Source organism: Patagioenas fasciata, chromosome 6, assembly GCF_037038585.1.
Source record: "Patagioenas fasciata isolate bPatFas1 chromosome 6, bPatFas1.hap1, whole genome shotgun sequence".
Classification (NCBI taxonomy): Eukaryota; Metazoa; Chordata; class Aves; order Columbiformes; family Columbidae; genus Patagioenas; species Patagioenas fasciata.
Window position 1 is genome coordinate 38,801,149 of NC_092525.1, and position 14,049 is coordinate 38,815,197.

The window sequence follows — 14,049 nt, forward strand, 5'->3', positions numbered from 1 at the left end:
ATAGATACTTCAATTTAGCATTTTAGAAAGAAAACAAACCAAATCACCATTAGAGACTTTGATACACGGGGTCATTGATTCATCTGCTAAAGCTGACAATAAACAAATGACTCATAGCAAAGTGCAACAGCTCATTTCAAACATGCGGCCAACTGCTCAAGCAATATCGCTGCATGGATGTGAATGTCCCTAACCCCATGGTAGCCCTGCTGCACCGCTTCTTCAGTCCCAAAGATTATTTTAAACCATATAAATGCAGTAGTACTTATTAACCCAGCCTTTGGTGACAAAGAGAGTACTTGGCCACTTGTGCTATGAAGTATTTTTCCACATTTACCTTGTGTGTTATCTTTTCCCCCTCTCATTTACATATGGAGTGTTGCCATTTGGGGCAGAATTACAGCTTGTAACACTTAAAAAAAACCCCAACACAAAACACAATCAACCAACCAACATAAGAAATGAAATCAAATACCACATGAATTGCAAGTGAAACTCCTGAATACTCGTTCTTGACTCTTTTACAGGCTTGTTCTGTGACACTGATCAAATTGCCTAGTGGACTGTGTTCGTTTTAGGGTTCACAGTGGTTTGTGTAAATACAAGCCAAGACTTTTGGTGTTATCACTAAAATTCACTTCTGGAAAAGATACGAGTAACAGGAATCCAAAAGAAACGTCTTAAAGCCGCAGTGACTCTGAGCCACGAGAGAACTTCTTGCTTTGCAGTTCTTCATCTATGGCCCATTGTCCGTCCATGAGGTATTTTATGATCCTTGATGATGCATTCTGTGCAAGATGGAATTTCTTTTCCCCCTCTAAACGCATTAAAAAGCCCTGCATTTTCAGGTACATCTTCCTCACTCTAACACATATATACCTACATCTTAGTTTCACCGCTAAACCCAATGTTTCACTGTTCACCATTCTTAAATGGGTAGGTGTTTGAGACCCTGTCTAATCTGTGTTTGGCAAGTGACTCTTTTTTCTAGAAGAAATCAAAATCAGGATCTGAGCATCACTGAACACAATATCAACTAACTTTAGCACCTAGCTGTGGATCCTGGTTTTACAGTTACACCCCCATTGTATTAATATTTTCTTGAGCTGTTGCAATGCAAACCCCCTGTATCTGGTTAGTGTTAGTTTTAAGCAGCCTTGCTATCCTATGAAATAGGTGTATTTGGTTGCAGGTGCAAGGAGGAAGCGTTGCTACGTTTTGGTCCCATGCCATTAGCAAACATTTACACTATTTACTCTTACATACCAATAATACAGCAAAAAGTCACTCCTGCAGATCAACGAGTACCCTGTGTGCCTCTGGTTTAAGGACAACATGTAAACCTGACAGTGCACAGGGAATCCAGCTGATCAGACCCTTAATTGAGAATGGTTATTCTCTTGTGCTGAAGCTGGGATCCAATGTTGCTATGGTGGAAACTTATCATTTACAAGTTCATTTTAGTCATTATCAAGAGTTGTGCCAGCTGAGTTCCTTTGAGATACAAATTCCTCAAAAAATGATGTTAAATGCCTTGTTACTCATCCATTCTTGCCCTTGGTTAGGACTGTGTATCTTCTACTGCTTTAGCAATTGTGGAAATGATTGATGGCTCATCAGCCAAAATCTCAGAACAAACTCTATCCCTTCAAAATGAACACTGCAAAAATCCGGGGTCCGAGTCCTCTTTGGTGTAACAGAGTTTTCCTGCAGCTCAGTGTGTGCGTATGTGTTAAATCTAGAAACAGTGTTAGGTATGGTGTAATAACCGAGGTTACTTCTAACTGCAAATCTGGGGTTCACATCGATTCGGTGGTCTGATCTCAGTTTCTCTGAACATTATCAGTCCTGTAGCCAGTGCTGTTCTGGAAAGCAGTGGGAGTTCTGTCTATCCTGGACTTGATCAGTAGTTTTTTGCGTGGCTGTGGGGGAAAACGGACGTCAGACGATGACTTAATTGGTAAGAGATGCCAGCGTATACTTTCCTTTTGTATCAAGATTAAAACTAAAAGGCCATTTTCTTCTGCCTTCTCTGTTTTGAAGCCATTTAAGGAGTATTCTGCAAGATCCATCAGAGCAGTGGCGTGCTGGGATTTACAGCAGGAGGCAGAACTAAAAACTACCCCATTTCTGGGAGAGCTCGTGCACTTGAACTCAAAGGTACATAACCATGTGCACATCCACAGGTCCCATGTCCAGCTCCAGGCGGGGACACAAGGGCATGTCCAGCTCTCTTTTGATGCTTAAGAGAGAGGGTTTAAAGGGCCACAGTGTGAACCGTTTCATACCATTCATCTGTTACAGTATTCTGCTAGATAAAGAATCAAATACACTCCATTTTAAGGGCCAACACAATTGCGACAAGACTCGAAGATAGTTTCTAATAGGAAAAAACTGTTTTCTCTTTTCCATCGTATCTAATAAAAAATATACACTATTGAGCTAAGATTGTGGTAGTGATCTTCTAAATACACGGCTATATAATTAATAATAAAATAGCAGTAGATTGGAGCAAGGCTAAAAATTCAGTAGAAAAAGGATGAATATGATAAGTGACTTTATTATGATGATACATTGCTGATAATGTATTAAGTGCTGTTACCATACAGACCGTCCTTTTTTACTGTAAGGGCATAATATGATTGAAACAATATAAGAAAATGAGACTTTTCTATCATTTATATATTAAAAGCTCTAAAGCTTCGTGCAAGCCAGATTTGTGCATTTATGATGTAATAATTTGACACTGGAATTTTATATCGAGCAGTTCAAGGGAAATATTAGCAATATACTGCCATTGCTTGAACAACTCTGATCTTTTGTAATGATGAATTAAAGCCAGCCTTATATCAGAAGTTAAATGTAAGCTATTCTTGCAACAGGGTTACCTTGTCTTTGCAAATTAAACCTTACCTCACTGTTACAATCACTATGAGTGCAAGAAAATAACTAAACCCAATAGAAAACCTAGAGAAGAGACTGGATTTATCAGAGGGACTTGCAGTTGAATGAGTACTTTACAAAGGGCAAAATAATTAAGATAATCTTGGAGACCTGTAGGGACTCTTTGTGGAATAATGTTTGGACCTAATCCTGGAAGCCTTTGGTCACGTAACTAATCCGGCCTCACACAAGGAGCGTCACCTGACGTCAATAAAATGATTTGCAGGGGAAAGGATTACTCACATGACGAAGGGTTTGTGTGCTTACTTTAATCAGTCTTTTTCTTGTTTCAGGAGTAACTTCCCCAGAATTTTTCTTTCCACACTCATTTTGCTCAGAAGAGCAGGTGAGGTCTACACACTCGCACACAAATTGATGGTGCATTTTTGTTCTGGGTAATTATAGCAGCTCTTAAAAGCATGTGCACACACGGTTTGACTGTATGACTATAAAGGGACCCAGGTGCTTTTAACATCCTGTATGTAGCAACACTGATCTTTTTCTTGAACTAGTTTATACTATTTTTCCCCTCTCATAACTGATTGCAGTTCATCCATATAAAATCAAGAGAACTCAACTATAACTAGACAAAATAAATGCAAATTATCTCATATTGATAGCTAAGATCTATTAATAAGGAGGAGAAAATTATGAATCGATCTGTCTTCATGGACTGTGTTTGGTAGGGGAGAAAGTGCAGAACAAGACCTGATTCATTCTTAGAACTTGTGGGAAACAGATTCCAGCCAGAATAGGCTGAATATGAAATATATTTGTCCTTTAAGTGTATTTAATTGTACTACATGTTACAAAACATGAACTAGTTCTAAAAAGTGTTCTGAGACAGAATGCATGTGTCAATACTGAAGGAACTTACTACTTTAAAAAGAAAAAAAGAAACCCCCAAACATGCATATTCAAAAGATTCAAAAGTAACCGGAGAAACATTAATCTTCTGAATGGCTCTGGTATGTGGTCACCTTGAAGCTTCCAAAATCAAACATTAAAACCAATGGCTGCAACACTGCCGGGGTACCTCAAAAGAGAAGAAGAAATTATGCTTTATTTCAGAGACCAGAAAGCTAGTCCTAGTAATTTATGAGTTACTTCAAGACAGTACTACTGTAACACTGTTGCAGGTGGGGGTTACCTTTGGAAAATACACAAAACTCCTCTGTTCCAGTCCATGGTTATCCAGATTGGAGGAGAAACCCACGAGAGCAACATGCCCACAGGAACCCTGTGCCTCCCACTGGGTTTTGTCAGACATCAGATCCTTAGCCTTAAAATCAAAAGCTTTTGAAATTAAAATGTCTGGTTCAGATGTCCATAGTTTTCCAGATCGCTGCTAATACCCATGTTACAAGTTGATGCATTACTTGCTCTTCCCAAGTTCCCAGGTTCAAAGGCGACGCTCTGTGCCGTTGTTACTAATCCGTCAGTCATGACATCCTTCCCAGTCTGTCACCATTCGCTCGGGGGAACACCATCTGATCCTGACATCAGCTCACACTTTGGTTTTGTCTTTGTTCAATAGCCTCATCTTCACCTTTCACAAAAAGAAGTTCGGCTTGGCCTACCTTAATGTTTTGTGTTGTGTTTTACGTTTAACCCACCAGAGTTTGCGGTGCTTCCTGTTGGCTTCATTTGAACTTGACAGCTTTTTGAAGGATGCCCCCTTAAAGATTTCCCTTCATCTACCTGGCCATGCCTTTTCCTCTTGTCCCTTTCTCAGACCTTTTTGAGAACCATTTGCTTGAGAACCGTTGAACTGGTGGTTTGAGTAGTTTTCCAATGCGTGAAAACTCTCCACAAAATCCCAGGTCTATCGCAGAACCGGAATAAGGAAACTACATGGAGAATTGAAATGCGAGTTGTTGCATTTTATTGCTCTGGTGGCTGAGTTTTGCAGGTAAGGCATGGATCTGCTTCGTTAACTGTCTTGTGTCATTCTGGCAAATTAGCAAATGATCTATTGACAAAATTAAAAGCCCTCCCCCAAACATACAGAACAAGGATGTGTGGTGGAGGTTGGTTTTTGGTGTTATTGTTGGTTCAGGGTTCTTTGTGGAGTCCTCTGCTGGGAGCTGATAAGGTTTAAGGCTTTCTAAAAAACCCCAAACCAAATGGAACTAAATTCCCAAGAGCTCCGGTCTCTCTCCAAGAACACATCTGATGTTTGTGGTCTTTCCAAACATGGGAGATGGGAATTGTGCAAACAACTGTACAATGGGATTTTCTTCCTTACCTCTGTTCAACCTTTCTGTGTCCTGTTCGTTCAGATAATATAAAGGCAAAGAAAAATACATTGAAGTCTTTGTAGTTCTTTTTTCAAACAACCTGATAGAACCTCAAATATGCTGTGAATGTCTTTGGAAGTGTTGAGTTTACTTGACAACTTCAAAAAGAAAAGATAAAATAGAGACTGTCAGTGTTAGTATCATCTTGCTGGTTAAAATCTGGGGCCTAAGCCTTCATTATCTTTGATAGCTAGCATCATGTATTCATATTTATAAAAATCCAAACTGAGAAGGAAATGAATTTTCTTATCAGATCAGACAGGTAAATGGATTGTCCTGCTTTTACCATACCTGCAAAAACCCAAGGGGTAAAGGTCAAACCTGCAAGCTATTCCAGAGAACTATTTTATAAGTATTTTTGGAAGCTATTGCCACAACCTGTGAACCAAGACACCCTCTGGGCTCAACAGGAGGAGAAAGGTCTCGAAGTTTGAGTAGCTCAGAAGACTCATGATTATACAGAGAGCTTCAGCTCCTACGGTAAGCTAAGAACAGCTGGTTTGTGTGACAAGGAGATGTTCCGGAGCTTTTTGTTCTTTCGACACTTCAGCTCAGAAATTGGGTCAACAAGCAGAGACTTGTTTTTTTCTCATGGGAAACTCCCATAGAAAAGCTTGCACTGGATTCCAGCATGGTGTAAAATTTATGTTTATTGTGGGTGTTGGTTTTTTTTTCTCAGCTGAACCTTAGCTCAACCTCGAAGTAAAATAAAAGTAACAACTGGAAACAGGTTCAGCTTCTAGAAAACTGGCAAATCCATCCTTGGAGCAGGCAATAAAAGGAACAACATAGCCTGGTCTGTGGAAGAAAGCAAAGTCAGGTGAGGGCAATTCATTGCTCTATACCAGAATTTCAGCATTCTGCGGCACTGCCTTCAAGTTTTGTCGTCATTTTCCACTTTCCGTGACTGTTGTTATTGATACTTGTTATTCAACTAGTAATTTACTGCTGTTCCTTTCTTTTGTTTGAGTGACTGATGCATCTAACCAGAGGAGGATTATTTTTCCAAGCCTTTGAACTTCCCCCCCGTTCACAGCAACCGCAGCGAAGGGTTGAGGCAGCTGATACACTGAATCTGTTGCAGATGGCTTTACTGTATGTTTGATTGCAAATAATTAAGGGGTTTATTAGCCCTTTGGACGCTACTGAACAAAAGCCAGTGTCTTTGCCAAGCATTGAGGTGCAAGTTCTGCAATGCTTACGCCAGAAAAGCCTGGGGAGTTCTGTGGAAACGAGTCAGAATGACTTTCTATCAGCAAGCAAAATCTACTGCTGGCTCTTGCCTAAAAAGCACTGCGGAAGGTCTGTTCCAAGGGAGAAGAAACATGTTAAAAGGGAATAGAAACATAGGCAGAGTGGCATGCCATTGCTGCTTCTTCTCCCAGCCTCCAAAAGAAATATTAGTAAGTACTTTCTTCAACCAAGACTGATGTAAGAGGCACCTACTTGGGCTCCTTCTCAAGCCAGAGATCTCAACCTGGGCCTTAAACTTTCCAGGGCTTGATAACAGAGCTGAAACAATGTTAATAAATAGCGAGTTAATACTGATTACTTCCTCAGTTATTTACCTTGCTGAAGATAAGTGGGAGTTGTTACCTGCCCTTGCTATTTTAGTTCCTCTGCAGAAAGAGGGTGCAAGTTGAGCAAGACGAAGCAGTATAGCATACCGATGATTCAAATCACAGCAGTGACTTTTTAACCCACTTATACAGAATTGCTTAATAATGAAGCACAGGCAGTGCTTTCATTTTTTTTTGCTTTTCGAAAACTTACTGCCCTACAATGAAAGTTACTTGTTTTCAAAACCATAATAATAACCTGTATTTACCTGTTGTAGCTACAATGACCTTGAACTTCATTTTTAATGAATAACAAAAGTCAACAAAATACAAGCTCTTGATAATCTGTAAAAGACATTAAAAAAAAGAAAGGTTAAGTAAGGAAGGCACAGAAAAAGAGGTAATAATGATATAAATAATCCTGTTATTATCCTTTTATACTGTTGCCAGCAGCTAAACAAAGTTAATATAGCCTTTCAGTCCTTCTTTCAAAATTTAGTCTTGTGGGCTTTTTTGTGAACTAGAGAGAAAGGAAAGATGAACAAAATGGAGCAAAGTCAAACCAAAGAGATTTAGCCCAATATAAAAAGAACATAATTCAGTGCGATATTGAACACTGTGTGTTGAGGGAGACGGAGAGGACAAATCTTAATGTAGAAATTAAGAAAAACATGATCAGAATTGTTTTCTTTAGAAACTTGCTGTAATATGCCTGCCCATTTCTTACTTCCTGTTCATAACGCAGGTCTAACAGGTTAATGTCTGTACCTGGTGGTTGCCTGTGGCTTCATTCTTGTGGTCAACTGCATTTTTAATTGTCAAGGGCACCTCCACTGCTGTCTGGGTACCCTTGGGGTCTGTAGTTGCAAAACCAGACAAAGGTAAGTGCAAGTTCTACCTGCAAAAACTCTGCTGTGCACACAAACTGAATTCATAAACTTCACTCTTGAATAAGTCAGGACAATTAACTATGAATTTGCATGCTGCAAGTTACTTATCAAATCAGGAAGGAAGAACAATTGAGAGGGACTTGAAACCAAGCTGGCTTAAATTCTAGCTGGAGATATTAATTCGGACCAGCAAGCCAATATATAAAGCAAGCTTACCAAAAAGCAAAAATCACTATGTTTTCATTTGAAAACATCTGAGAACATCTCAAGCATCCACACAGCAAAGAGGAGCAATATCTTGTTGACCAAGCTGTGCAGTGGGTATTTCCCTGAGCTGTACGCAGCACTGAACATCTGGCAGCGTGGAAAATGCAGCTGGGTGTTTGCAGGACCTCTACGCTCTGCAGTGAGGACCCAGCACGGCAAAATCTTGATTTCCATCTGTGTATGCTATGTATGCACTCCCTCTTCTGGATAGCCGTGTCGTGGCTGAGCTGCGGGAACTTTCTCCTGGCTCTGCTGAGCCTAAAAAATTATCAGGACTGAAATTATGGCTGCAAACGGAGGCCTGTGACCTAGGAGGTCTTACAACAAGGGTTGTCTGGAGGGCTTGTATCTCTTGCAGGCAACAGTGGCACAAAGAACCACGGTTCTCAGAACCAGCGTTTTAGCACTGAGCGCTTCAAAAACTGCAAATCTGGATCTGAGCGCAGTCACTGGCCTCTCCCTTTGTAAGGAATCACGCAGAAATCATGTGGTGGATGCCCCAGATGCCAGGCGCGCAAAGCTTTGATCACAATTTGGGCACTGCGGCTCAGAGCCAGCAATGTGAAAACATGATATTCATTTAGGAAAGCAACGGTGATCTTGCGGTTATGTCACCTGAAAAAGATGAACCCTGACCCTTTCCCACCTCAGCCACAGATGTCACGGCTGATTCTGGGCATGTCACCTGGTCTTTGGCCAGATTTCGCTTTTATAAAACAAGGCTGACAACATTTCTGGTTTTCCTGTGAAGAAAACAAAGCCACATACTTGAGATACTTTGATGCGTGGCCTCATGAGATGTTAGTTGTCTTGTCAAGCAGAGAAACAAAGCTTTTTTTGTCTGGAATATTTTTATCCATTTATTTCTTTAAGCCTGGCTGTTCACTTCGGTTAGGGAGGGACTTTGCAGTGTCTGTTCTTGGAATCTTCATGTGGCCCCTTTGCCTCCCTCTGAGTTTTTTCTAAGCAAAAAGCACCAACTCCCCATTGCCCCTGACTCCTCATTGCCCCTGACTCCCCATTACCCCCGACTCCCCATTGCCCCTGATTCCCCATTGCCCCCAACTCCCCATTGCCCCCAACTCCCCATTGCCCCCGACTCCCCTTTGCCCCTGACTCCCCATTGCCCCTGACTCCTCATTGCCCCCAACTCCCCATTGCCCCTGACTCCCCATTGCCCCCAACTCCCCATTGCCCCTGATTCCCCATTGCCCCCAACTCCCCATTGCCCCCGACTCCCCATTGCCCCCGACTCCCCATTACCCCTGACTCCCCATTGCCCCTGACTCCTCATTGCCCCCAACTCCCCATTGCCCCTGACTCCTCATTGCCCCCGACTCCTCATTGCCCCCGACTCCCCATTATCCCCGAGTCCCCATTGCCCCCGACTCCAACCAACTGCTTCCATATCCAGAAATTCTGCACCCTCCCCCCCTCAAACCTTTAGCCTCCTCTACTCTTAGGCCTTCCAAAGATTTTAGTCTTAAATGCATCTGAAAAAAACCCGGAATTTGGGGGTAATCTGTTGTTTGGTCCCTTCCTCCCCACACCCCTTATGGGCTTACACATGTATTAAAGCTCTTGTAGCTCATATGCCACTGAAAATAACAAAATCATTAATGACACCCTGTTTTTAAAGTATAATTAAGGCCTTAAAGTCCTATTTGGGCTGTGGAATTTCATTGCTAAGCTTTGTGCTGCTGACAGAAGGGAATGCTTCAATTTGAAGCCCATGAGATTTACAGGAATCAAATAAAGCTTTGCTTTAGGTTTTCAAAAGGGCGAATGATGCCTGTGCATCCATTATACATGACAGAATGATTATACTACAAAAAAAAATAATAAATTACATATTCAATCTTTTGTATTTTGGCTGCAGGCAGTTCAGCTGTGTCTGGGTGAGTGCACGTCGTGTGTTCTTCCTTTGGATCCACAAACAGCTCTAGGTTAGTGGTGGAAAAGGGGAAGGGGTCTGAAATCACATCAGCCTGTTTTCTCAGTGTTTAAACAAGGCAAAACCAGCCACCTCATAAAGAGAATTCTCCGTGGATTGCTGCAGGCAAACTCAGTCTCCCGTTGTTCTGGTGCAACATGAGAAATATTGGTTCACAAGATGTTGAAAGGTTTCTGTGCATCCTGAAAAAGCAGCCAAGTCATCTAACACATGGACTTGGTTTTTCTCGAGGCTGATAACCAGCTTCTGCAGTTGTGTGTCAGGCCCAGCTAAACCCACACAATTTCCAAGGTAAAATACTCAATAATTTGGTGAGGGCGATGTTGATGAAATCAAACTGTTACTTACCTGCCTGCTGCATTTATTTACCTGGAATAAGCTTTTATATTCAAGTAGGTGAATTGCCCGATATTTTTTAGCATGATAGGACCTTCCACAAGCAATTAAAACACAAGGTGCTGAAGAACCAGCCACCTCTTTCTACCCATTTCGGTGAAACTACATTGGTGACTGAAATGCTCTGTGTTCTAGAGATAGAAGCAAGAGAGCTGAGGACTTGTTAACCCCTCAGCATGAGTTGCTGGGCTTTGGAATCTTACAGATTGTCTGATGGGGAAGAAATTTGTGATCAAGTCAGGTACATCCTTAGGAACTACCAAAAGTTGCATCCAGGTATATATAAGACCAATTTTTCAATGTTGCTCTGAGCTGGGTTTGCTGTGTGCAGAGTTCACAAAAGTACAGGAGAAAAATAACCACAGCTCCTGTTAGTCAAATGTGGGATGTGTGCTACAAATGACACGTGATGTGGTCACAGCCGCCCAGATAATACACCAGACTCCTTTATCCCTGCCTATTTTGCTACCCCAAATCCCTTCTTTTTTATTTTTCTTTTCCCCTGCTTCTTCCCCTTTCTTCCCTTTCCCCCAAAGGATTTGTGTTTCCTGTGCTCTGCCCACAGGGTCTGCTCCACTTTCTGCTGAGGAACAGGATGCTCTTGTATGAGCGAGGGAAGGATGGGGTGAATACAAAACTGTATTTTGAATTCGGTCTTTCTCCAGCAAAATCAATTGGAGATTAGCTACCGATACCAGTAGGGCCATATTGAGACCATTTCAGGCATCTTTTTGCAGTTAGTGAAACACAGCTGGAAAAAAGGGTGCTTGCTGCTCCCAGATGCAGAGACGAGCAGTGAGTTATTGCACCTTCAGCTGCCTGAGAACGCGGGTGATTTACAGCTGACGTTCTGACCTCTCCCGACATCTCAACAGCGGCGAGGGGAAACACAAACCCAGTGCTGAGGAAGGAGCAGGAAGTCCAGGCTGTTGTGTGTGCTTGTGGTTTCCTTTGTTTCTTCCTATTTTAGGTTATGCCTGATTTTTTTGTTTGTTTGTTTTTCAAGTTGCGGAAATGAGATTTCACAGTGCTGGCAATAATATTCACTGAATACGCTGGGAAATATTGTTAACTTATTTTCTAGGGATACAGGGCTGTGCTTGCATTTTTCTGAAACCTGGGCTTTTATAAAAGGTCCTAAGCCCTTTTATAGAATACAAATGGAATAGAATTGTAGAGAATATCAAATATATTTGGTTATTTGAGTGGATAATTTCAGTCTGTGACAAGTAAGGGCCAGTTTCAAGTTGAGCTAGCTGTTCCCAAGCACTGAGTAAATCCATCAGGCTGGGTAGGAGCTGGGGGTGCAACCTCACATGTAGTTTTCTATCCAGCATGCGTTATCTTTGCAGGGCCCACTTTCAGATGTTTTTCTCTCCTGACATATTCTGTTTATCACTTTTTCATGCCTATGGCCAAAGGCCTCTCCTCCCACTTCACTCTTTAGTCCACATCACATTTATTTCTCATTCCCACATACTCCCTGGCTCTGTGTCTCCAAATGACATGTAGGATATCTCGAACATTAATGGTTCTCTTCAGTGGTATATATCCTTTTTTTATGTGTTCCTTTTCATGGGGGGAGACCAAGGGATTCTTTCTGGACTCAGCTCCAGCAAAATAAGTCACTTTTCTTCTGGGATGCACTGAACACACGTTGTTACCATTGTCTTAATAGATCTGGAGTTTGCTCTCTCTAAAATCGCCAGTTGTACCTCTCCTTGAGCAGCAGCACTAAGGATTCTGTGACTTCATTGCCAGCCAGATGAGGGAGTTGATCTGACTGGAAATCCATTTATGTTTTTTTTTTTCCCTGTTAATTAGCAGATGGATCTACTGACTTGGGCCAGCTCTGAGGGCAGGAATTGGGAAAGGTGGGTACCTGCCTTTTTTGCAGCACAGAATTTAAATTGGCTTAAACCATTTATAAATAACACGCATAGTCTCACTCCTAACTTTCCCCTTTTGAAAGAAAACAATGACTATAAGAAAATATGGTTTTGCAGGTGCAGCCACAATGCCCAACTCAGAAATCAGCTTCCCTACACGGAGGAGAAGGACTTCTGCAGCCTGTTGCTGATGGTTAACAAGTTATGACTGCAAAGTCAACAACAATGTAAGTCCAATATCTTTTGTAGTTTTCAAGCTCCCGTCTCCAACAATGAGTCTGCGGTAGGTTTTCTTTCAATGAAAGCTGAGATTCTGCGTTCAAAAAGCTGAAGAGCAAAAAAATTGCAGTAGCTGGAAGGTGTAGTAGCACCAGGGTGTAGTAGCACCAGGGTGTGGTAACACTAGGGTGTTGTAATGCTGTTTGTAGCGGTGTGAGGAGAGTGTTGTGATCCGCGAGTGGAAAAGCCAGACGTGATCTTGGTGAAAGCAAGAGAGACACCTTGTGAAGGTGGCGAAAATCCTCCTCTCCTCATCTCTGGGAATTACGTCTGCCTTGTGTTCCAAAGTAGTCCGTAGTCTGGTGCAGAAAGGAGTTTGTAGAGCTTAGCACTTACGCGAACAGTCTGATAGCTTTTACAAAATTATAGCTGTGAAATTGCTGCACGTATGAAATACATAAAACCTTGGGAGATGCGTTTGGTTCCTTCTTCTGCTCCCAATGCTCGTCTAGAGAAATTCACTCTGTTCTGCCGCCAGTTTTGGAGGTTTTGTGAGCCAAGGGCTGAATGACAATGGCTTAAGGCCCATGGGGAGGAGTGCAGGATGGAGGGTTGCTGAGGTCTCAGATATCACTCCTGACGCTGTGTTTGCCTTTCTGATGACCTAAAGCCGTTCTCCACCCCTTGATGAAGTAACCTGTCCCTGCTTGGGTGTCAGTTAAAGTAAGGAACATCCCGGTGGTCTAATTCGTTCTAGTGACCTAATAACAAATTAGGGGATTTGTTTGGATAACTCAAAGGGGTTTAATAATATAGTGTCTATAATAAATAATTTTAACAGCATTGGAAGTCAGAGCCCTACCAGGGTCACTTCAGTGTCTCTTGAGGTTACCAGACATTTATCTTCTCTGCCATGGGGAAATTAATGCCATTATCCATGTTTTAGGGTATCATTATCTTGAGGTGGAATAGAGACATGCCTGGATCTGTATTTTAGTGGATCTAGGCTATTTAATGCATCTTCTAATCATAATGCATATCACATTGTTTTAGGAGAGAGCTTAAAACATTGTTCATCCCCTTTTGTCTTTGTGTTTGCAGTTTCTTCCTAGGGAGTTTTGGTTACGTACTTGCCACAGATTGTGCAATTAAAGCACACTACAATTTTGTATATAAAACCAATGACCTAGAGCATTACAGAGCATTACTGTACTCTTCAAAATTAATCCAGAGGCTCTGAAGACTATTTCTGTAGCACTCATTGTCTTTTTTCTATTACACGTACAGGCTCGGAAACAGCATCTGCCTTTGGTCTTGGAGCTACAAAGCAATTTCTGATCATTTTGAGATGCTGAGCTGCACCTTGAGGGTTGTGGAATCTTATTGTTGTTAGTGTAAGTCATGGATCAAAGTGCTGGCAGAAGTAGGGCTGTAACTCTTAACATTGTGCAATGGCCAGACCGTTATTTTTCCCTGAGGTTCATTTGAAAGAAAAGAACTGTTTGTGCTGTCTTTGAAATGTTTCAGTCCGGTCCCAAACCACTGACCTCCTAAAAACAAAATGGAAATAAGCCAACACCTCCCTGAAAAAAAGGCCATTCCCCAGGCATGTGATAATACCAGTCACTGTGC

General features: G+C 41.8%; 1 long non-coding RNA gene across 2 annotated transcripts in view; it reads left to right on the forward strand.

Moving 5' to 3' along the window:
- Positions 1 to 14,049, forward strand: part of LOC136104044 (uncharacterized) — a 79,633-nt gene that overhangs the window by 41,107 nt on the left and 24,477 nt on the right. Inside the window, exons 1-6 of one of the 2 annotated variants that reach the window (XR_011739827.1) lie at positions 5,415 to 6,646; positions 7,548 to 7,683; positions 9,839 to 9,905; positions 12,134 to 12,183; positions 12,316 to 12,425; positions 13,705 to 13,811. This is a non-coding gene — a long non-coding RNA (uncharacterized lncRNA). Of the gene's footprint in view, positions 1 to 5,414; positions 6,647 to 7,547; positions 7,684 to 9,838; positions 9,906 to 12,133; positions 12,184 to 12,315; positions 12,426 to 13,704; positions 13,812 to 14,049 lie in introns of those variants that run through there. The other variant, XR_010651702.2, reaches the window with a different exon arrangement.